We start from the raw sequence: 22,644 nt of genomic DNA, 5'->3' as shown, positions 1-22,644 counted from the left end.
ACGTTTTTACGAAGCGGATGCCCTTCCAGCCGCAAACCATCTCTGGGAAACATCCACACACACTCATACACTACGGACAATTTAGCCTACCCAATTCACCTGTACCGCATGACTTTGGACTGTAGGGGGAAACCGGAGCACCCGGAGGAAACCCATGCGAATGCAGGGAGAACATGCCCCCGTAGTTACAAGGCCGTCTAAAGCACGAGCGGTTTCGCTTTCTCACCATAGTGAGCCGTGCGTCTATATTTGAATATACTTTTTACTATTATAATATTAAATATTTGAATATATATTTTGAATACACATCTTCAGCTGATGATAACAGCGTACGTGCGATTATTGAAGTTCAGGGCTGCACGTTTAATCGAAGAAAGATCACGATCTCGATTCGACCCTACACACGATCTTAATTCAGCTTTTCTACGATTCAGACAATTATATTTTCAAGGTCAGGAAGCTTAAAGGCGGCTGCACAGGTCCTCGCAGGAACATTGACACCTTCAAATGGCGTTAAAAGTGTCACATACTGTATTTATAAGGTTTAATTGACTCAGACATTTCTGTCTCATGTAATGATTTATTTGCGTCCGCAAATCTCACGTGTGCTTACCACGAGCTACCGAGAACATGCGCGCGTGCACGTAGCATGCCAATGATGGCTACTTTAGTGAACAGAACCTGCATCTGCTGTGAATAAGTTATAAAGTTGTAAATAACATTCAGTTTGTTGCACAGAGCGTCGTTTGAGAGCCGAGGTAAAAGAATGATTTGCATGTGTGTGTGTGTTTTATCACAGTGACCCCTACTGAAAAAAAACCTAGGCTGGTTGGCTGGTTTTAGCTGGTCGACCAGGCTGGTTTTAGAGGGGTTTTGGCCATTTCCAGGCGGGTTTCCAGTCATTTCCAGCCTGGTCTTAGCTCGTCAGGCTGGGGGATGACCAGCTAAAACCAGCTTGACCAGCCAAGCCAGGCTGGAAGCCCAGCCAAAACCAGCTATGTCCAGCTTAAACCAGGCTGGTCAAGCTGGTTTTAGCTGGATTCAGCTGGTCATCTCCCAGCCTCACCAGCTAAGACGTACGGCAGCCATGAGTTGCACTGAGAAGTGAAAGTGAAACCTGTGCGCACATCATTTAAATGATCATAGTGCATTTTACAGTTATGATTACGACAAGCATTTGATATGTTTTCTTTCATAGCTAACAGTGTTGTGCATGAAAATAAATGTTTTACACTGTCAGTATAGCTACTCTAGCTTATATAATGTTGAATATAATGCAAACATGTCCGATTTTACCAGTGAAAACAAACGGTCTAATAATGCTAACAATGACAAATGACAAGCACATGTCTTAAACATCATTTTTCAACTTTATAATCATGAATAATTCTATTCTGATGTCATCATTTAACTGTGAATTAACAAACAGGACATATTTATAACATTTTAAGCAACAGTAGAGCTACACATAAGCTGCGTCCCAAATCGCATACTTGTGCACTATTCTACGCCATTTTGTAGCATAAACAGTGTAAGTAGTGTGTTCACACTGAAAACTCTAAAAATATTAAGTGCACTTTAATTACCCGGATGATGCACTCATTCCGCCGCTAAAATGAAGTGTGTAATGATGGACACTTCACGCACTCAACGACCGCAGGTTTGCTTACGTAGCGGAAGGGGCGGAGCTATCGGACGCACATGTTGAATAACTTTATTTTGGATGACGAAAGCAAAATTCTCCTACGAGAGTAATTATAGCGCCTCCCGATGGTGAATGCAGCAATACTCACGGCAGGTATTATTTGATAATTCGGTTGTTTATTTAACTGATTTGGCCACCGTCAAACGTCATCAGGGAAACGCTTTGAATTTCCGCTTAGTAAAAAAACATTAGTGTGCCATTTGGGACGCCACTACATACATATACTATCCTGTTGAGTGTGTAAGTGCATAAGTACATAGTGCATGAGTGACCTAATATAGACATAGGCCTAATATTATTAGTGTTGTTTTAGCATATCATCACTTTAGAATTATGAGGTTCTATCTGACATTTTTGACAAAATTTAGTTACTCACAAATTCTTATTAAATGACAACTTATTGTTTACATTTTAAAACTTAAAAAAAAACGTTACACACATACTGTTTGCTATATGGACTACAAAAACTTTGAAGCTTAATATCTCAAAATCATTCAGAACGCAGATAGAACCTTATAATTCCAAGGTGATGATATGTTTGAAGATTAACAATAATAATATCCTACTCATATTAACCTTTATTTTACATCCAATTTTAAGCAAAAAAAAAATCGTAATTTACATTTTAGCCAGAATCGTGCAGCCCTACTTTTAAAATCTGATCTTTTCAGAAACGGACAAACGCGAGAGTGAAACATGAAAAAACAAAGGAGAAGCCTAAAAAAAATGAGCAAATGATTCTTTTAGCAACCTAAACCATGAACAAACTGCCATTGAACTGCCAACTATTATCATCCCCTTTTGGACTACTATGAACTCAGAATGACGGAATTACTCTCTAACAGAGGCTACATGTGCTGGTAAAGATTAAAGATACAGACGAGAGGTTTGCACTGACTGGACTATATGTTGCGTGTTGTTTTTGTACCCAAATATGGACTAAATGTATGCTTTACTTTGAGATTTTTTTTGATATCGTACACCACGCCACACCATTGTTACTAACAGGGGCGCAACTACACATATACTGAGAGGTATGCGGGTTCAAGTTTTGTAACTAAAATAAAATAGTTTTGAACAAAAAAAGTTACCAAAAGGCCTGATGTATCAATATGACACATAATAAATTTATAAAAACATGTATATTGTATAAAATGGATTTTGATAGAAGGATTAAAAACATTTCAGTTCCAAAAAATGTTATTGTGTTGATTTTGAATTAAAATGTGTGTGCCAACGTATGCAACTCATGGTATAATTTTTTATTTATTAAAATACAATATTATACTCATACAAAATGCAAAAAAAAAAAAAACATTTTTAACAAAACATATTTATTTATTTATTTTTTTTATTTGAAACTTTTAGTAAGGATAATTTCAAAAATAGTTTTGGCACAATGGCGCCCCCCCATGTGTGGCGCCCCTATGCGCCACATATACCCCCTTTTTGCGCCACTGGGTACTAATTTAGCAAGCCTGATAAAGGTGACCCGCACCGACCCGTACAATACCTTTCCACACAGTGGAAACGGGCCAAGTTCATCCAATTCACCTATAGCGCATGTCTTTTGACTGTGGGGAAAACCGGAGCAATCGGGCGAGAACCATGCCAACACTGGGAGAAATTGCAAACTCCACACAGAAATGCCAAATGGCCCAGCCGAGACTCAAAGCAGAGACCTTCTTGCTGTGAGGCGACAGTGCTAACCACTGTGCCACCGTGCTGCTTAGTAAATCCTATGAATCTTTTTTTTTTTCAGTGTATGCTAGTCAGGAGGGAACTATTCATTTAATGCCTTCAAACTTGTCTGCAGTTGGACATGGTCTACCGTTAGCTGAAGGGTTCACCGCCGCTGACCCTCTTCTGAAAAACAGCACTAACCTCTTTCACTTTCCTCCACAGGAGGTCATCCCGTCTGCGCTTGTCAATTACCTCCAGTGATATTTTGCACACCTCGGCCGTCGCTGTCTCCCGCTTTCTGATGGACCGGAGTCAATTAAGAGCGTATCAGAGCTTCAAGAGGAAGAAGAAGAGGAAGAGACACAAGTCACTGACCTCACGCAGAAAAAAAACATCCGAATCGGGTGGAGGCTTTTGTCACAGTGCTGAGGGGCGTTTTGTCAAAGCCTGAGAAAGACGTGATGGATTTCCTGGTCGCAGGTTTGATGATAAATATCAGAAAAAGCATTTATTAAAGCTTGCAATGCTCCATCTCCTTGTCTTCAGGTGAGATTAACATCCTGCAAGGAAGAAAAACAGATTTTATTACATTTTTTTTGTGCATATATTGTTTTTTTTTAGACCACACCAATTGATTTTGCTTATCGAAATCAAGATAGGGTCTTATAAATGAATGGCTACTTATTGCTTTTCATTATTTCGGTAAAGAATGTCGACTGCATGCCATGACAAGTTTACAGCAAACACTTTTCCAACATATCCAAGCAGTTTTCACCCTGGAGAATATGGTGTTGGAATGAGATGATGTTTTCCCCACTTTTAGGCTTGCTTTTCTTTGATTACTTAAATATTTTCTGTCTTTAAATCAATGTAGTGTAAATAAGATACTAAAAAACTAAATAAAAGAATATAGTTTACCAATAGAAACAAGTAAAAATTCTTAAATAAGCACAAAAATCAATGTGTTATTGCTATAAGTAAAATAAACTTAATTTAAATGCAAAGCAATGTTCATTTTTAGATCCAACTTTTTTTTTTCACAGACTCCAAATTTTTTATAAATAGCAATAAGAAATCAAAATAATAATGATAGCCTATGGATAAAAGGTCGACCAGTTAATTAGGATGTCTATTTTGAAAAGCTAATTCTGACAGAAACTTAAAGGGCACCTATTTTACCCCTTTTACAAGATATAAGAGAAGCCTTTGTGTGTCTCCAGAATGTGTCTGTAAAGTGTCAGCTCAAAATATCCATCAGATATTTTATTACAGCCTCCAGAATCTGCCCTTTTTGGTATTCTGTAGCTGTTTTTCTGGCCTGTGGCTTTAAATGCAAATGAGCTGCTTCTCACTGCCCACCGTTCTCTTGTGCGGTATCTGCTTCTCATCATGTGTTATATGTGTTAGATAAACAGCAGTCAGTGATAGAGACAGAAATGGATGAAGCTGAAACCGCCTACTACTCAGTAGGTACTGCATTTGAATTTAATCGTACTACTCGAAAAGTACATTCTATACAGTATGAATGTGAAAAGTATGAATGGAATTTGGACGTACTACATCCGCAATTTTGACATAGTCACGTGATCTACCTGCGTCAGTTGCATCGCGTCACTTCCATTTATGAATTCTCTCACGGGGCATTATAGGATAGCACATCGTGCATGGGATGCGCACTCCAGAATCTCGCCGGTAGTAGTCATCTGGGTACTTCTCGCATACTGATTTTCAAATTCTATGAATTCGGACATACTACTCGGCTTGCATACTGATTTTAGCGTACTATATAGTATGGAAGTATGCGGTTTCGGACACAGGGCGAGTCTCACACAAATGCCGTTTGCAGTACACTCACACATATGTGCGTGTTTACTGACACCAACTGGCCATGGTGATTATTGCAGTTCAAAATTAGTGTTTTTTTTGTCTTTATTACAAACATGTTTTATTTAAAGATGTTTTAAACTTATAAAAATAACAGAGAGTTAAAACAAATATTTTAATCCCTGTTTATTTGGAAAGAAAATGTTCTGTGGACATGTGTATACATGTTATTATAGAAACATGGCATCTGTCAATCAATTCGGGGGTGGGGGGAATTGCACTTCTACATCACATTACTGTGGGCCTCAAAATTACTGGGATTGGTCCTATTTTAACGTCAGGACATTTTAAAAAAGAGACTTAATATGTTTCTATCACTCCAATATGACTGTGGACACACTGTACCTACACTGAAAAAAATTATTCTAAGATGATTCCTTGGATTTACTCAATTTCTTTACGTTAAGAGGTTGTAAACAATTTATTTGGGCTGAATTTAAACAAACAAATTAAGTTGAACATTACTAAACTTAATTTGTTTGTTTAAATTCAACACAAACAAATTGTTTGCAACAGTTCTGCATGCAACACTTTTTTCAGTATACACACAGTTCTGTCCAAACAGCTTACAAAAGATGATTTTCATCATAGATGCCCTTCAACATAACGAAAAGCTTCTTTTTCTCTCTATTTTGTTTCCAGTACAAAAATATTTGAGAAATACACTGTAAAAAATGCTTGGTTCTACAAGCTTGGTTTTTCTTTGTAAAACTCCTTTTTACAAATGTAAGCGGATTGATCATCCACTTAATTTTACCTATATATTTTTTATGATTATATGTGTAATTGTATTTATTGTTAAAAAAATGTAATCTTTAAAAATCTACTTTTTGTATTAATATTATCTGTTAGGCACCTAGGGTCTGAGAGTAATGCAATTTCGATTCTCTGTATGTCCTGTACATGTGGTTGAATTGACAATAAAGCTGACTTTGAACATAAAGGGCTCTATTTTAACGATCTAGGCACAAAGTCTAAAGCACATGTCTCAAAAGCATTAAGGTCTGAATGTACTTTCGCTATTTTAAGGACGAATAAATACACTCTGTGCCACGGCGCATGGTCTAACAGGGTTGTGCTTATTCTCGAGCCTCCTCCACTCAGCCTCCTCCATTCAGCATATATTTAATTAACATTTTTTTATTACAGTGTGGCCATCCATGAATCTAATAAGCGTGAACCTCGTAATGCAGTGAAATCTCTGCAGTGACAGTGATCTATCAGATGGAGAGCACTGCATTGTATGAATAAAGCACTTGCTATCATGCGGTGAGTTTCTCTCAGGTTGGACGAAAGGTTTTCCCATCATTTTAAAGGCATGCACGGTGAATATGGAGATATTCTGGCCAGATAATCCGAGCTGAATGGCTTATTCAGAAACATTTTAATCCTCTTAAAAAGTGTGCTAATTTTAAGCTCTGCCATGTCAGATGTGCCGCTCTCCAGATGTGCACATAGCATTAAAGAACTAGACTGTTTTGTTAGAGGAGGAGCAAATAGAGGGCAATACAGTGGCTCAGTGCATAGCACTGATGCCTCACAGCAAGAAGGTCGCTGGTTCGAGTCCCGGCAGGGTCAGTTGGCATTTCTGTGTGGAGTTTGCATGTTTTCTCTGTGTTGGTGTGGGTTTCCTCTGGGTACTCCGGTTTCCCCCACAGTCCAAACACATGCAGTATAGGTGAATTCTATGAGTGTGTGTGTGAAGGCAAGTGTATGGATGTTTCCCGGTACTGGGTTGCAGCTGGAAGGGCATCTGCTGTGTAAAATATATGCTGGAATAGTTGGTGGTTCATTCCGCTGTGGTGATCTCTGATGAATAAAGGGACTAAGCCAAAGGAAAATAAATGAATGAATGAAAAAAAGGTTTAAAAGCTTCTATAAATGCACCGATATCTAAGTTTTCTTCTTTGAGAGAGTTTGTCCCAGACAGTTGTACTGTTTGCTCCTATCATGTTTCATTCATAACCTTTTTGTCCCAGCGAGGGACGGCACATCTGGGTGTTTTTGTAGATCTAGGCCAGACATTTCATCATGCGGGTCCTCAGAGGAGACGCTACGGATCTGCTGTTTATCTAAAGGACAAGACCAGAGTAAATATCACATCACATTAACGCACATCCTACAGCATGCCTAAAAACATCTGAATATGCAAATGAACAGAGCGCAAACCAATGATATTAGTCCTCGTGTTTGAAGGTCAGTAGATGACATTATTTTCATTTCTGATTGACATATTTCTAACAGCCTGATCTCACGAGAAAACGTACGTATTTTATGTTTTGTCAGTTTAGTGGCTAATCAGTCGTACAAAATTGTATGCTTTTAAAAAAGCTTTTAAAGTAGACTGAAGACTGGGGTTATTTATAGTAGCTTAGGCCGGGGGCGGACTGGCCATCTGGCAATTCTGGCAAATGCCAGAAGGGCCGGACCAATTTTTAAATGTGGTCCGGTCAGTTTTTTTTTTTATATGTATTGTTTTTAAGAGCAGACAGCTTTTATCTCTTGCTAGATGTGATACTATGATGATGGTAATAAAAATAATAATAATAATAAATGTTAAGCATTTGGCCCAATCAGCAACTGCCGCCTGGTTTCAAGATGGGTCGACCCAATCCAAGGTTACCCTGACATAATCAAAATCTGGCAAGAATGTCATATTATTTCACTATCTTTACACCAAAATAAATAGTGAATGTGCGTGTCTGTGGTGGGGCTCTGTTCGTGTGGTAATGTGGGCTGGTGTGGCAACAGTGCCAGGGCTAAATTTTTGTCCCAGTCTGTCCCTGGCTAAGGGCTTATAGGATTGGAAGACAATGATTAGCTAATACGAGACCGGCTGTGATAAATCATAAGCCCGTGACCTTCTCGAAATTCATTCGTTCATTTTCTTGTCGGCTTAGTCCCTTTATTAATCTGGGGTCGCCACAGCGGAATGAACCGCCAACTTATCCAGCAAGTTTTTTACGCAGCGGATGCCCTTCCAGCCGCAACCCATCTCTGGGAAACACACACACACACACTCATACACTACGGACAATTTAGCCTACCCAATTCACCTGTACCGCATGTCTTTGGACTGTGGGGGAAACCGGAGCACCCGGAGGAAACCCTCGCGAACGCAGGGAGAACATGCAAACTCCACACAGAAACGCCAACTGAGCCGAGGATCGAACCAGCGACCTTCTTGCTTTGAGGCGAACGTGCTACCCACTGCGCCACGTTCAAATAACGAAATACAAAACAATAAACAAAAATACAAGCTGCCTAATCAGCGTCAGCTGCATTCAGAGATTGGTTTCAGGTGTCCTCCATATATGTAGAAATATATGAGACAATGCGACCATCAAGTAAACAGGCAGATGGGATTTATTGAGGCGTTCAGTTCTGTACGTCATTAAACTTGCCTCAATGTGGTGCTTCTCCATGGTTTGGACTTTGCATGTTCTCCCCGTGTTGGCGTGGGTTTCCTCAGGGTGCTCCAGTTTCCCTTACAGTCCAAAGACATGCACTGCAGGTGAATCGAATAAACTAAATTGGCTGTAGTGTATGAGAGAATGTAAGAGTGTATGGGTGTTTCCCAGTACTGGGTTGCAGCTAAAAGGGCATCCGCTGTGTAAAACATAAGCTGGAATAGTTGGCGGTTCATTCCGCTGTGGTGACCTCTAAAATAGAGAGTAAGCCGAAGGAAAGTGAATGTATTAATGTATGAAAACTACTTTTTGTCTTTGACCCTTTTGATATGCACTCAAAGAAGTGTACATTTACCAGACAGTAACAAGACTAAGCCTATAACACATTTAAATAAACATCCTGTATTACAAACCCCCCTCCCCCCCACCAAATGTGCCCCTATACTCTGCACCTACACCTTCAGAAAGTCATCTTTACAGTGCAGCGAGGTGTATTTCAATAATTTGTGTGCTTCATTAAAGCCGTAAGTGAAGCGTTCTGTAGGTGCTTGTGATTCTCCAATCAGAGCTAATCAGCGCAGATTCATGCGAGCGTGGAGGAAGAGGAGCGTTTCTCTCCTCCTCGTGATCTTCGCCGCGTAATAAACACTCACAGTTGTGCTGCTTATCTCAGATGAAAATGCTCTGATGAAAATTGCTCCGTACTCTCGGCTCACGATACGCTCTTTAAATCAGGCATGACCTCGGCCGGAGCTGCACATGGCACATTGTGTGTTTTGCACGTGTGTTTTTCTCCACACGTCCTCGTCATCGGCTGCGTGTGTTCATGTAGCATCTCTCCTTAATGCATTTCTTCCATTCATTACAGAGCTTTCAGGTCTTGTTGCTCGGATGGTCTATTCAGGGCTTGTCTACGTTGCAAATTTTCTAATTCAATATTCTTGGCTTGTTTATTTCATGAGGGACAAATATCTAAACATTTAGATGCATTAACATGAGACATACAGTCTTGTGTTCTGAAAACATAACAGAATTATTAGTGATTTATTAAAACAACAAAAGAAACCGTATAAATAAACTTAATTGAAAGGGAAAGCAAGATTCATTTCATCAAGCAGCGATTGATATTCTTGTCTTGTTTTTGGTCTTGACATGTTTTTTTTTTTCAGGAGAAGACGACAATTGTGTTCACAATGAATATAATGATTTAAAATGCTAACAAAATAATTTACAGCTAAACATTACATATTAAACTTATGAATTGAAATATTAATTAGCTCAACCTCCATTTTAATTTAAAGTTGGAGTAATGTTTATGATAACAATAATAATAATAATAATATTATTGTTATTATATAAAGTTATTATTATATAAAGTCTGGGGTGTCAAAGAAAGCAGGACTCCCAGAGTTCATCAACATTCTTTGGATGAGTATGAGGTTTTATCTTTGTTCATTTAAAAAGGTTTTAGTTTTATAAAGTTCGGGTACTTTCAAACCTGCCTTATTTAGTTATCTAGTTGACAATGCTTTCTATACATAATTAGATTTTTTCTTTACAAGACAAGAATATTTTTTATTAAAATCTATAAATATATTAATATATAATTTGTAAACCCATTTTGATATTTAACCGCACGTTCACACCGAAAAAGCGAGAGCGTCCAAGGTCGCTCTGGCCGCCCTGGCGCCAACGCTCTCTGCCTTCACCTCCTGCGGCGAGAACGTCAAAACTCGCTACATTGATCTCTTATTTAAAGGAGCCGTTGCAGCATATCAGTTACATTCCTGCATAAAACATGTTTCTAGCGTGAAAATGTTGCGCACTTCTTATCAAATTCATACAACAATGGAAGATCAAGTTGCGTGTGGTGTGACTTTGCTCTATTTATCCAATATGTGTCCATATGTCTGAAATATCCTGAAGGAGCAGTACTGTTTTGTACTGTCACATCGCGTGAGATTCCCGCTTTTTTAAGATAAATTTATATAACATTAATAAACATCAGTAACTCGCCAGCAACTTATTTAATGTATGTTCCTGTAGGAATAAATTGTAAATAATTGGAAATCCGGCGACCGCAATAATCAAACCCTTGGGAACAACTGTGGTCGGAACCAAAGTTCACAGGTCTGTGTTCTCTTAACTGCTATCAAGCGGTGGACGTCTTCATTCTGATTGCTTGCCGCCGAAACGCGTCATAGCTCATTACCATAAAGTTGACTTCATTTCAACTCTCCTCGACGCTCACGCCGGCAAAGACGCGCCACGCTGCTCCTCGCCGCTTATCGCCGCCGGCTCTCATTGAAAATGAATGACTTCCGGCTACTTTGACGCTCTCGCCGCTTTCGGTGTGAACGTATGGTAATACAGCAGTCAGATATTTGAACTGTACCTTTAATTTGACCTGCTCAAAGAAAACACTCTTTCTGAAAGTATCAAGCAAAACTCCAACACATGCACAGAAGACAGCATGAGCATGTACAGCAAATAAACTCATGTAAATATTATCCAGCTGGCTTTTTGAGCACTGACAGGCGAGGTCTTACACCCCTATGATTGGTCATTGTCTTCACCTGCTCAACAGAAGGGGCTGCGATTGGCTTTAGAAATGAAATTGCTGTTCACCAATGGGTGGAAGAACAGCCGCGGTTACAGTCTTTTTGCGCATAATACACGGTTATCACAGGTAACCCATAATAGACGCAGTGGAGAAAACTCGCACCTCAGGTATGCTCATGTCTGGATCCACAAGTATCGCTTTAACAGCCAAGAGGAGAGGAAAAGCTACCTCACAAACACGCCAGCGGGTCAAATGTCCAAAGTGAGAGAGAGAGAGGCAGAGATGGAGTTTTACAGCATTTCTCTGTAGTAGTGAAATAGCAGCTCAAGTGTTGTGCCGTCTTCATTGTAGTAAGAACGTTATTTACTCGCCCTCGCCTCCTTCACTATAGTATTCTACTGGGACATCGCGCATAGGAGATAAATAACGTCAGTACGTGTTTACGTTCGCTTGCAGAACATATTTTCGATAAGTGTGTGCGTTTGTTTGTATGTGGGTGTGTCGTTTCATGCGTGTGTTACAGGTACGAACGGCATTGGTGGATCTGCGTTTCGTGCTGATGACGCTGGCCGCTGACGCTGGGTTTGCGCCACCAATCGCTGGTTGGCGTAGCGTTTAAAAGCCGAGCCCAAACTACAATGGCTTTATCTCTCTCTCTCTATCTCTTTTCTTCTCTCGCCACTTCTCGCTCTTATTCTTTCGGTGGGTCTCTATGAGGACAGTCTCTCTTGCGAGGGCTAGTCTGAGAGAATGTGTTTGCTTGTGTCTTATGGTCTTGTCTAACGTTTGAGATCTGATAATGCAATGTGTTTGCTTGTGAACTTGTCCAGTTAACTGACATGCTTGAGTGATACCTCGGAGAGGTGTAGGAGTGTGTAAGTCGCGCGATATACATATACAACACTGAGATGCATATTTTGTATTAGTTCACTAGGTTCAGGAGAATGTGCTGTTTTCTGTGTTTTGTTTTGTTAGAGCAGTTTAGTTAAGACGTTTTGTATGTTGAAGATGTTTCTTTTCATGCTTTTCTTTTCATATTTAGTTTAGTTTGTTGAAAGCAGTTATTGAGTTTTGTTATATTTATTTCCTTGATTTAAGCACATTCAACTTCTTCCTCTCCCCCCAGGTAATTCATCATTTAATCATTGTAAATATTTTTCTTTCACTGTATAATATATTTTCACTGGTTTCACTGGAAGTATGGGCAATAAATAATTGCAGTGATATTTGGTTTCAGTTCATTTCTTTCTCCGTCCGCTTGTCACACACGTTAAACTATTGTATGTTATGTCATATACTCCTAGTTTAATATTAACATCTAAAAGGACACCCCTTATTTTGACACCCCTAGTAAAGAGTAGCGATGCAGCACATAAAAAATCTACTGAAGTAAAAGTATTAAACTTATCGAAAATATGTAATGAAGTAAAAGTGGGAGTAGGAGAACAGATACTGCCTTTTAGTACTTAAGTACAGCAGTGAAGTAGTTCTACTCCATTACTATACATCTCTGCTTGTGTGTATTGCCTTTTCTTGCTGAATCGCTGAACACCTCCTCAGTTGCAAGTTGCTTTGGACTAAAGCGTTTGCTAAATGACTGAATGTAAATGAATAGATCTTTTACTCAGCTTAAACTACGCCATTGTGTTCCTGCTTTCACGAGCAAATGCAAATCTGCTGGTGTTTTGGTGTCTCCATCTGCGCTGGCTGTAAGTGAGGTCATTGTAAACACAGTGGGATGGAGAGCTTGCTTTGTTCTGTCTCTCGTAATGTTGGGAGTCCTCAGGTGAGCTCAGCACTAAAGCAGATTCAGTTTGAGCGTCGCATCTCCATTAGACACCCTTTATGGCGTTCATTTCACGATGACCCGGAGGACTCTAAAAATAACATTAATGGCTGATGGGGATTAAGTCTTTGGGAACATGCTGTAGTGCGGATGTTTAGCCCTAAAGTCTAACACTGAAATCTGTTTGGTGTGGCTGGACAGACAGTAAAGACTCAACTGTATCACTAAATAAATGATGCAATAGTCTCGGTTAAAAAATAAAAGGTTCAAAAATGAAATGTTGTCAATATTTATTAATCAACCCAAGCTCATTCTGGAAATGTAGCCCCGCGGACGTTTCTGGAGACCCGATTTACGTGGCCGGAGGTACGTATGGCCGCGTTTAGTTTTTTTGAGCGAACGCTGCGGGGCGGTGTGGCGCTGCTACGCTCCTCCTCTGCGCGCTCGCCGGCCGACGGCTCACCTCGGTGTGGAGGGCTTTCCCGCTGTAACCAGTTTGTCCGCTTAGCTCGCAGCGTTACGCCGGTGGAGCGGAGGCCCAGAGGAGGAGGAGGAGCCGGCCGTGGGGACGACCGGGATCAGGTCCGGGAAAGAGCGGTTCCAGAAATCAGGTAAGATGAAAAACAGAATCCAAAAAATAAGGGCGAGAACGCGGCGGGATCCGAAAATGCTGTCGAAATCAAAGACGAGAGCTTTTGCTTTTTTTTCTGGACGGCTTTTGCAAACCGTCGCTTCGGTTTAGGGAAGCAGGTAGAAGATGAGGGCGTCGAACCGACGAACGGTTGCTTCACAGCGGCCTCCGGCGACTTTCCGCACGAGAACAGCGTGGGCGCGAACGGCGCACGCTACCGAGAGGCGCTCGAGACGTGAAAAAGCACACACAGCGGCCTCTCATGGATCCGCGAAAGCAAAAACTGCTCGAATACGTACCTCCCGGGACGTATTTCGCGGTCTGCAGAAACGTCCGCGGGGCTACGTTTCCACAATGAGCCCGGGTTGTTATTAATACTCCACTTATTAAAAACCTGTTTAAGTTTCTTTCTTCTGTTGAACACTAAAGGTGATATGCTGAAGAGTGTTGGAAAAAATAGCCATTGACTTCAACCCATGCCCATTCTGAAAACCTACCTCTATAGTATTTATGCGATCTCGATTCGACCCCCTAGACGATCTTGATCCGGCATTTCTATGATTCTGCCAATCATATTTTCAATTTTCAGAAGCCCCACAAGTCCTCACATTGTTTTATATACATTGCTCAGCAACGTGGACACCTGCAAATGGTGTTGAAAGATTCACATGCTGTATTTTTAAGGTATAATTCACCCCAAAAATGTCATTTCTGTCTTTATGTAAATGTATTCAATTATGTAAATGTGTGACGTGAGCTGACCGTCAGCTGGCACCACAGAGAGGCCGCGCGCCTGTGAATGAAGTCTACGTTTTTTGAAGACAGCGAGTGACTCTGCCGCTCTGATGCAGTTAGGGAGTTCATTTCACCAACTAGGCAGATTGAGCGCGAGAGTTCGGGAAAGTGATTTCTTCCCGCTTTGGGATGGAACCACAAGGCGACGTTCATTCACAGAACGCAAGTTTCTGGAGGGCCTATAAATCTGCAGAAGTGAGAGCAGATAAGAAGGGGCACAGCCAGAAATTGCTTTGTAAGCAAACATCAGAGCTTTGAATTTGATGCGAGCAGCAACTGGCAGCCAGTGCAAACGGGTGAGTAGCAGAGTGACATGTGCTCTTTTAGGTTCATTAAAGACCAGTCGTGCTGCTGCGTTCTGAAGCATCTGGGGAGGTTTGATAAGAGTTAGCTATATAATGTTGAATATAATGAACAAGAGGGAATCTGATAATGACAAATGTCTGATTTTACCAGTCGAAAAAATGGTTTAATAATGTTTTCAATGACAGATTGTAAGCATATGTCTCAAACATAATAATTCAACATCAGAATTATGAATAGTTGTATTCTGATGTCATCACTTTACTGTGCATTAAGGACCAGGACAAATGTAAAGTCTGTTCACCTCCACCATTCCAAGTCTATTCAAATCTTAGCATTTTGACTAAGAGTAGACCTAAACAAAGCCTATTGCTGTTTTGCCATATGTTTGAGACATAATTATAACAATAATAGCCTACTCATATTAACCTTTATTTTACATCTACAGAATCGTGAGAAAATCGTTTTGTTTATTTTAAGCAAAAAATTGTGATTCTCATTTTAGCCAGAATCGTGCAGCTCTACTCTATATACATTTACTGAGAGCGCCAAATACGTTCCAGGAGCTATGTTTTTTGCAGTGTTTGTTTTCATAAATCCACTAGAGGCCGCTGTGTACACTTTTTGAGATCTCAAATTTCTGTCGCGAGTGCCATTCGCACCTGCTGTTCTCACGTAAATCCACCAGAGGCCACTGTCAACTGACTGACTGACTGACCTACCACTCTTTCACCCACCTACTTACCTAAACCCAACTGATAGTGTTTAAAAAAGAACAAAAAGCAAAAAGGTCACTGGTTCGATCCTTGGGTCAGTTGGCGTTTCTGTGTGAGTTTGCATGTTCTCCCTGCCTTCGCGTGGGTTTCCTCCGGGTGCTCCGGTTTCCCCCACAGTCCAAAGACATGCGGTACAGGTGAATTGGGTAGGCTAAATTGTCCGTAGTGTATGAGTATGTGTGTGTGTGTGTGTGTGAATGTGTGTGTGGATGTTTCCCAGAGATGGGTTGCAGCTGAAAGGCCATCCGTTCCATAAAAATGTGCTAGATAAATTGGCGGTTCATTCCGCTGTGGCGACCCTGGATTAATAAAGGGACTAAGCCGTCAAGAAATGAATACATTTTTTAAAATTACATAAAATAATTAAAGGACAAATTATGGACCTTTTGGCCGTGGGGGGTGGGTCGTCCAAACCATCCGAACTTCCCCCTGGCTACAGGCATGACTCACTATTTACTCTCCCTTAAGTTGCTCCAAACTTTTTTGAGTTTCTCCTGGGAAGAAATTGTATTAAAATATGTATAAAAGAATATGTTCATGCTAAATTTGATTGCATTTTAAAAGACTATTCCATGTAAAACCTTCATGTTTCAGTAACTTGCTTGTCTGAGTGTTTGCTTATTAAAACGAAGAAATTATTTTTTAAAGCAAATAAAACTGACATACAGAAGCATCCGAGCCTGACGTCAATTCCTCACGATCATATGATTCACTGTTAATGAATTTGCTGAATGCTGCTCAAACCAATGGCAATTCATGCACGACATGCAATCTTAATTCAAGGCCAACATTTCAAAGCACCTTCATTTCAGAGAGAAGAAAAGAGGGTTTGCTGTTGTTTAATTGCTAATCTGTCAGCCTTGACTGCCTTTAACACCCAACATCAAAGGCAGATGAAGCTGTATACATTATTTATATGAAAACTTTGAAAATAGTTCTACTGCGATACTAAAAGGGCTTGAAAATGGCTCTGTTTAATTAAAAGACAGAGTCATTGTGTTAATAAATGCATTTTTTTTTTTTGCATTTAAGCATCCCTAAAGCAACCCCAGGAAGGTAAATGTAATGAAAAACTATGGAACAACATAATAATTATTATATTTTGCATTAGGATTTTCCACTTAAATTATGCATTATTCTCGAAGGTGGTTATAATTTGAGTTTTAGTTTACTTTATTGTAACAAAAAGATAATAGTGCAATATATACTACTGTCCCACTTTATATTAGGTGGCCTTTACAATGTACTTGCATCAAAAAATAAACACAATGTGCTTACTGTATTCATAATCTATTCAGAATACTTGTGGTGGGATTTGGGGCGGGTTAGGGAAAGGTTTGGGGATATGAGTAGGTTTAATGGTGGGTTAAGGTGTAATGCTGCGTTCACTCCAGATGCGGAAGAAGCGTCAAGCGCGAGTTATTTACATGCTAAGTCAATGCAACAATACTATCTGGATGCAGCCTTTATGATGCAAGCTGAGATTGCATCACTCAGCGATGCAATGTCAGACACAATGCACTGAATGGAGTGAGTGATGTCACTGTGACGGGTAGGGTTAGGGGTGGGGTTAGGTGAGTGCATTAAAAAGCATTGGATGCAGCTCAGATTGCACTGCACCAGGGGCCTCATGTACGAAGACTTGCGTGGAAATCATACTAAAACATTGCGTACGCACAAAGCTGTAAATGTGCGTACGCAGAAATATTTTTTTTCGAATCTCACACATATTCTTTTGTACATCTGAATGAACTTGAAACGCAACATGCACGAGCGCAAAACCCCTCCCTGCCTCGTCCTCCGTATGAATATGCTAATGACTCTACTTTGGCAAAACCCAACAAAAAAGCAATGGCAAAAGCAAGCAAAAAGAGAAACTTTGAACAGAATGTGAATTGGAGGTGCTGCTTTCGGAGGAAGACCGGAGAAAAGCGGTGTTATTTGCAAGTTTATCCTCCGGAATTAACAACAAAAGAAAAAAATAGAGTGGGAGAGTTTAGCTGATGCGGTTAACACAGTTGGGTTTGAACATCGCACTGAGTGAATTACAGAAGAAATAGTGTGATTTATATCTGTAAAATGTTGTAGAACCCTTAACAGTCTCAGTGGCGCAGCTCTTAAAACGCATGTCAATATGTTTTGACATGTTCGAGCATGAACTCGGTTCGAATTTATTTTGAAGTCTGTGCATCATATTTTATTTGCACATTTATTGAATGGAAAGGTTTCTGATTCACGTATGCAAATTCATCTTCAGATAGTGTCTTTATAGCACTGTGTGTGCAGTAGATAGCTCAGATTACATTGGGAAAACAGCCGCCCGCTGCAAATTGCGCTTTAATTTTTGGCTGGTCAACTGTATGATATGGAAACCTTATATACCTGCTAGATGAACCCGTCTCATACAGCTGCCATTGCAAGGCTCAAAGACACTTTGTAGTGTTCAATTTAACATAACTGCCTCTAGGAGTCGCCAATGAAAATAAAACAGACACGCACAAAAAATGTGCGTACGCCAGCCATAAAGCTGCCGTGGAGCTGCGCACATTCTCACGTTCAGGTTATTGTTAGTAAATCCAAACGTGAGCGATTCTGAGCATGAAACCTGGCGTACGCAAAGTTTTTGTGCGTACGCAGCGTTGATACATGAAGCCCCTGGTCTGCATCCAGACCCCTCTCCAACGCAAAGACGCGAATAGATATCTTGCGGCGCGTTACGCATGAATGAAGCGGCACAAATGGCGCAATTAGCTCAAATGAAGCAGCGTGAGTTGAGCGTTTTGCACAAATGACACGATTGATACGCTCCACAATAGTTTCGCTTGAATCGCTCAAGTTGGAAAATATGAACTTCAGCGGACATTCGTGCCTCGTTAACCAATCAGGAGCTTTTTCTTGTAGAGCCGTGCTTATGACGTAGCGCCTGTTGGGCTCAGCCCAGTCGGAAGCACCACTGAAAGCTTCCATCATCCATTGTAGGGTCCAGCCAGTTGGTCCAATGACGGTATCCAATGGTGGATGAAGGTTCACTGCATGTTCGGTCTTTCCAGTGCTCAATGTTGATTTATATTAAACTTAACTCATATCTGACTCCAATTTTAGTATGAGATGGTTTAGAATATTAATATGTTTATCCTCATTTTATCTGACTCCAATTATAAAACATTGATAAGATTATTTTGTTTCCTTTCACGTTATTTTAGATTATGATTGAATATTCTTTTGATTTGTTATTATACCTTATTCTCATTTACTCAGATTCCTATAGCATCTCAAGTCTTGCACCGGCCGGGTATACAATCTCTTAATACAAGCTTGTCAGTCTTGTTCATTAAACAGAGGCGATTAACCACTCTCCTAAAAAGGCAGAACCCTACTTACTCAATTTAGGAGATTTTTATGTGGTCCCCATAGATCTGTTATCTACTTAATCAAGACAAAGTATTTTAATAATAATCGCGCAGGATTATACTATTGTAGATGAAGGCCTAAATATCCACATTTAAAGTAGTTTCAACAATATTTTGTTGTTCTAAATAGTTGGCCTTTTACAGTCCAAGTATACATGAATAAATGCCAATTTGTTAGTCTGATCTCTACCAACATTGTATAGCGTGCCACGCTGCTCCGTCTAACATGTTTTAGTCCGTTACTAACCTGTACAGTGGCTTGTAGTGCTATGGACAACAACATTTATCAGTGATAATAACACGAGGTTTGAATAGTTCAAAACATAATTTATTAGTCAGGTAAATGTATTATGCCAAATTCAATCAGTCAATTCATAAACGATCAATACAAAACATCAAATTATCAAAGATAAATCCAAGATGAAAAGGATGCATTCCTGACTTTGAAATATACATAACATGGAACAAGCCATGTTATGGGCTGATCTGGTTGGGCAGAATCGCCCTGAGTTTTTCTCAAACCTTGCCTTAAATAATCCAAGAATTCCCTCAAGGAAGGGGGTGTGTGTAAAAAGTCACACCCTTCACAGTGGTTCAAAAGATGCCTGAAGTTATATATTTATTGTGTTGATTATATCTATTTCTGAGAGAATGAGACCATTGTACCAATCGCACTGAGACATTTCAAATGATAAACATTGAAATGACCATATGCGTGAGTTGGGGGGATGAAGCTGAGTTTCAACAGCTTCAGCAGCTTCAGCAGCAGGAACTGGTTTTTCCCGCATTCCCCCCTGGTGGGTTGTGAAGTCACCAGTCTCTGTTTTCAGCTCATGTTTTGAATTGTCAAAGATATCAGAATATTTGCAATATTTCAATTCTTAAACCATCATCCAGGTTAAGTTTCTGGAGGAGTTGATGAACTTCTAAACACGACTCCAAATGAATTGATGATGAATTTTTCAGCCTTCATAAAGCACATAAACACAGTTATTCTCTCAATAAAATCCATGTTAGCCATTTAGCAACGAAGCTACAGTCACCGGACAGACAGAAGCCCTGCCCCTGATGCAAATCCGCATCTATTGCTCAGTGAATTTGACGCATGAATGAAGCGAGTAAACTCAAAATGTTCACTCGTCTATTTACGCGTGAATATCGTGATTCATCCGCGCGTACCACGTCTGGTGTAAACACAGCATTAGGGGTTATCAAAAGTGTAATTACAAAAATTTTGTTCAGACATAAATAATGCAGATATTTAATCAATCATTAGTACAAACATACATTAGTAATGTCTTAGTAAGTAATGTGTTTATATAGCGCATTTATTGTGTATGGCCATACACCCAAAAGGCTTCACAATTATGAGGCTAGCCAGTGTGCAGCATCCACTTTGATGATGCTTCGGCAGCCACAGGACAACAACATCAGTGCGCTCACCACACACCAGCTAAAGGTGGAGGGGAGAGACAGTGATAGAGCTAATTCACTGGATGTGGAACATTGGGAGGCCATGATTGTAAGGGCCAATAGAGAATTTGTCCTTGACACAGGGGTTACACCCCTTCTCTTTACCAAAAGTGCCCCTGGTATTTCAAATGACCACAGAGAGTCAGGATCTCGGTTTAACGTCTTAACTGAAAGACGGCGCCCACTGACAATATAGTGTCCTCTTCTCTATACTAGGGCGTTAGGACTCAGACAACAGGTTGAGCGCCCCCTGCTGGCCTCACTATCACCACTTCCAACAGCAACCTAGTTTTCCCATGTGGTCTCCCATCCAGGTACTGGCCAGGCTCAACCTGCTTAGCTTCAGCGAGACACCGATCCTGGGCTGCAGGTCGATACGGTTGTGGCAGTTTTATTATTACATAGTAGATGAAAAACATGTATTCACACAGTAAGTATACTGTAACAAGTTATTAATTTCAGTGTAAGTACATATAAGTTAATTAGTTAAGGCCACCTATTATAAAGTGGAACCAACACTACTTTACAATTTTGATTATATTGGAATAATCCCATACAAAGATCTGATATAGTCATATGTGAACACACACACACATGCATGCATGCACATATTGCATGCATTTATTATTATCACTCACCGGCCACTTTATTAGGTACACCTCACTAGTACCGGGTTGGACCCCCTTTTGCCGTCAGAACTGCCTTAATCCTTTGTGGCATAGATTCAACTAGGTACCACAAGGTGGAAATATTCCTCAGAGATTTTGCTCCATATTGACATGATAGCATCACACAGTTGCTGCAGATTTGTCGGCTGCACATCCATGATGTGAATCTCCCATTCCACCACATCCCAAAGGTGCTCTATTGGATTGAGATCTAAAGACCGTGGAGGCCATTTGAGTACAGTGAACTCATTGTCATGTTCAAGAAACCAGTCTGAGATGATTCGCGCTTTATGACATGGCGTGTCATCCTGCTGGAAGTGGCCATCAGAAGATAGATACACTGTGGTCATAAAGGGATGGACATGGTCAGCAACAATACTCAGGTAGGCTGTGGTGTTGACACGATGCTCAATTGGTACTAATGGGCCCAAAGAGTGCCACGAAGATATGCCCCACACCATTACACCACCACCACCAGCCTGCCAAAGCAGGATAGATCCATGCTTTCATGTTGTTGATGTCAAATTCTGACCCGACCATCCGAATGTGGCAGCAGAAATGGAGACTCATCAGACCAGGGAACATTTCTCCAATCTTCTATTGTCCAGTTTTGGTGAGCCTGTGTGAATTGTAGCCTCAGTTTCCTGTTCTTAGCTGACAGGAGTGGCACCCGGTGTGGTTTTCTGCTGCTGTAGCCCATCTGCCTCAAGGACAGGGCAATTGGACAGGTGTACCTAATAAAGTGGCCGGTAAGTGTATATAATTAACATTTGAACAAATATGTACACATTTTTAATTCCAATGGTTGAAAAAAAAAAAAAAATATATATATATATATATATATATATATATATATATATATATATATATATATATATAAAGGATAATTATTGCAATATTTAGAAATTTTTGCATAACATTTTTGCTAAATTCTTAGCTTATGTTAAATATGTGAAATTCAAACATGACCCATTTTCACATTCAAAATTTGCCACAGGTTTCCAGTGAGGGTTGGATTTAAAGGTGTGTTGTGGTGTGATATTGATATAATATAAAATGTATGAAATACATACAATGCAAAATTGAGTTAAAGCTTCAATAGGCGTTGTGATATCTGCTCTGTCTTTTGACAAAGTCTCCTGAATCAGTTTTGTCCCATTTCAGACAATCAAAATGTCTGTGGTTACAAAATCTAAGCAGGTGTAAAAATGTTAGGGTATTTTGTAGGGATGTAACAATATTGTAAATGCCGTCATACCGCAATAGTAATTGTTTTCAATATGACTGCAGGCGCATGACTCAATAAAACTATATTTCTGAGAAAAGTTTGCTCAGGCGAATGAAGCAATGTGCTGCTAGTAGCGGGGAAGGAAAAGAGCTGGAAATGATCGAACCTAAAGCGGGTTTTAAATCGGATGTGTGGAAGCATTTCGAAGAAAAAGAAAAAAATGGTATGCAGGCACTGCCAGACTGTGGTGAAATATAAGTCGATGTATACGACTAATAACCGTCATGGGGACTGCAGAACACAGCACACTTGATAGATTGATGCAGACA

This window comes from Danio rerio, chromosome 23 (assembly GCF_049306965.1).
Source record: "Danio rerio strain Tuebingen ecotype United States chromosome 23, GRCz12tu, whole genome shotgun sequence".
Lineage (NCBI taxonomy): Eukaryota > Metazoa > Chordata > Actinopteri > Cypriniformes > Danionidae > Danio > Danio rerio.
The sequence above is the reverse complement of the archived record's forward strand: the minus strand, read 5'-3'. Positions refer to the sequence as shown.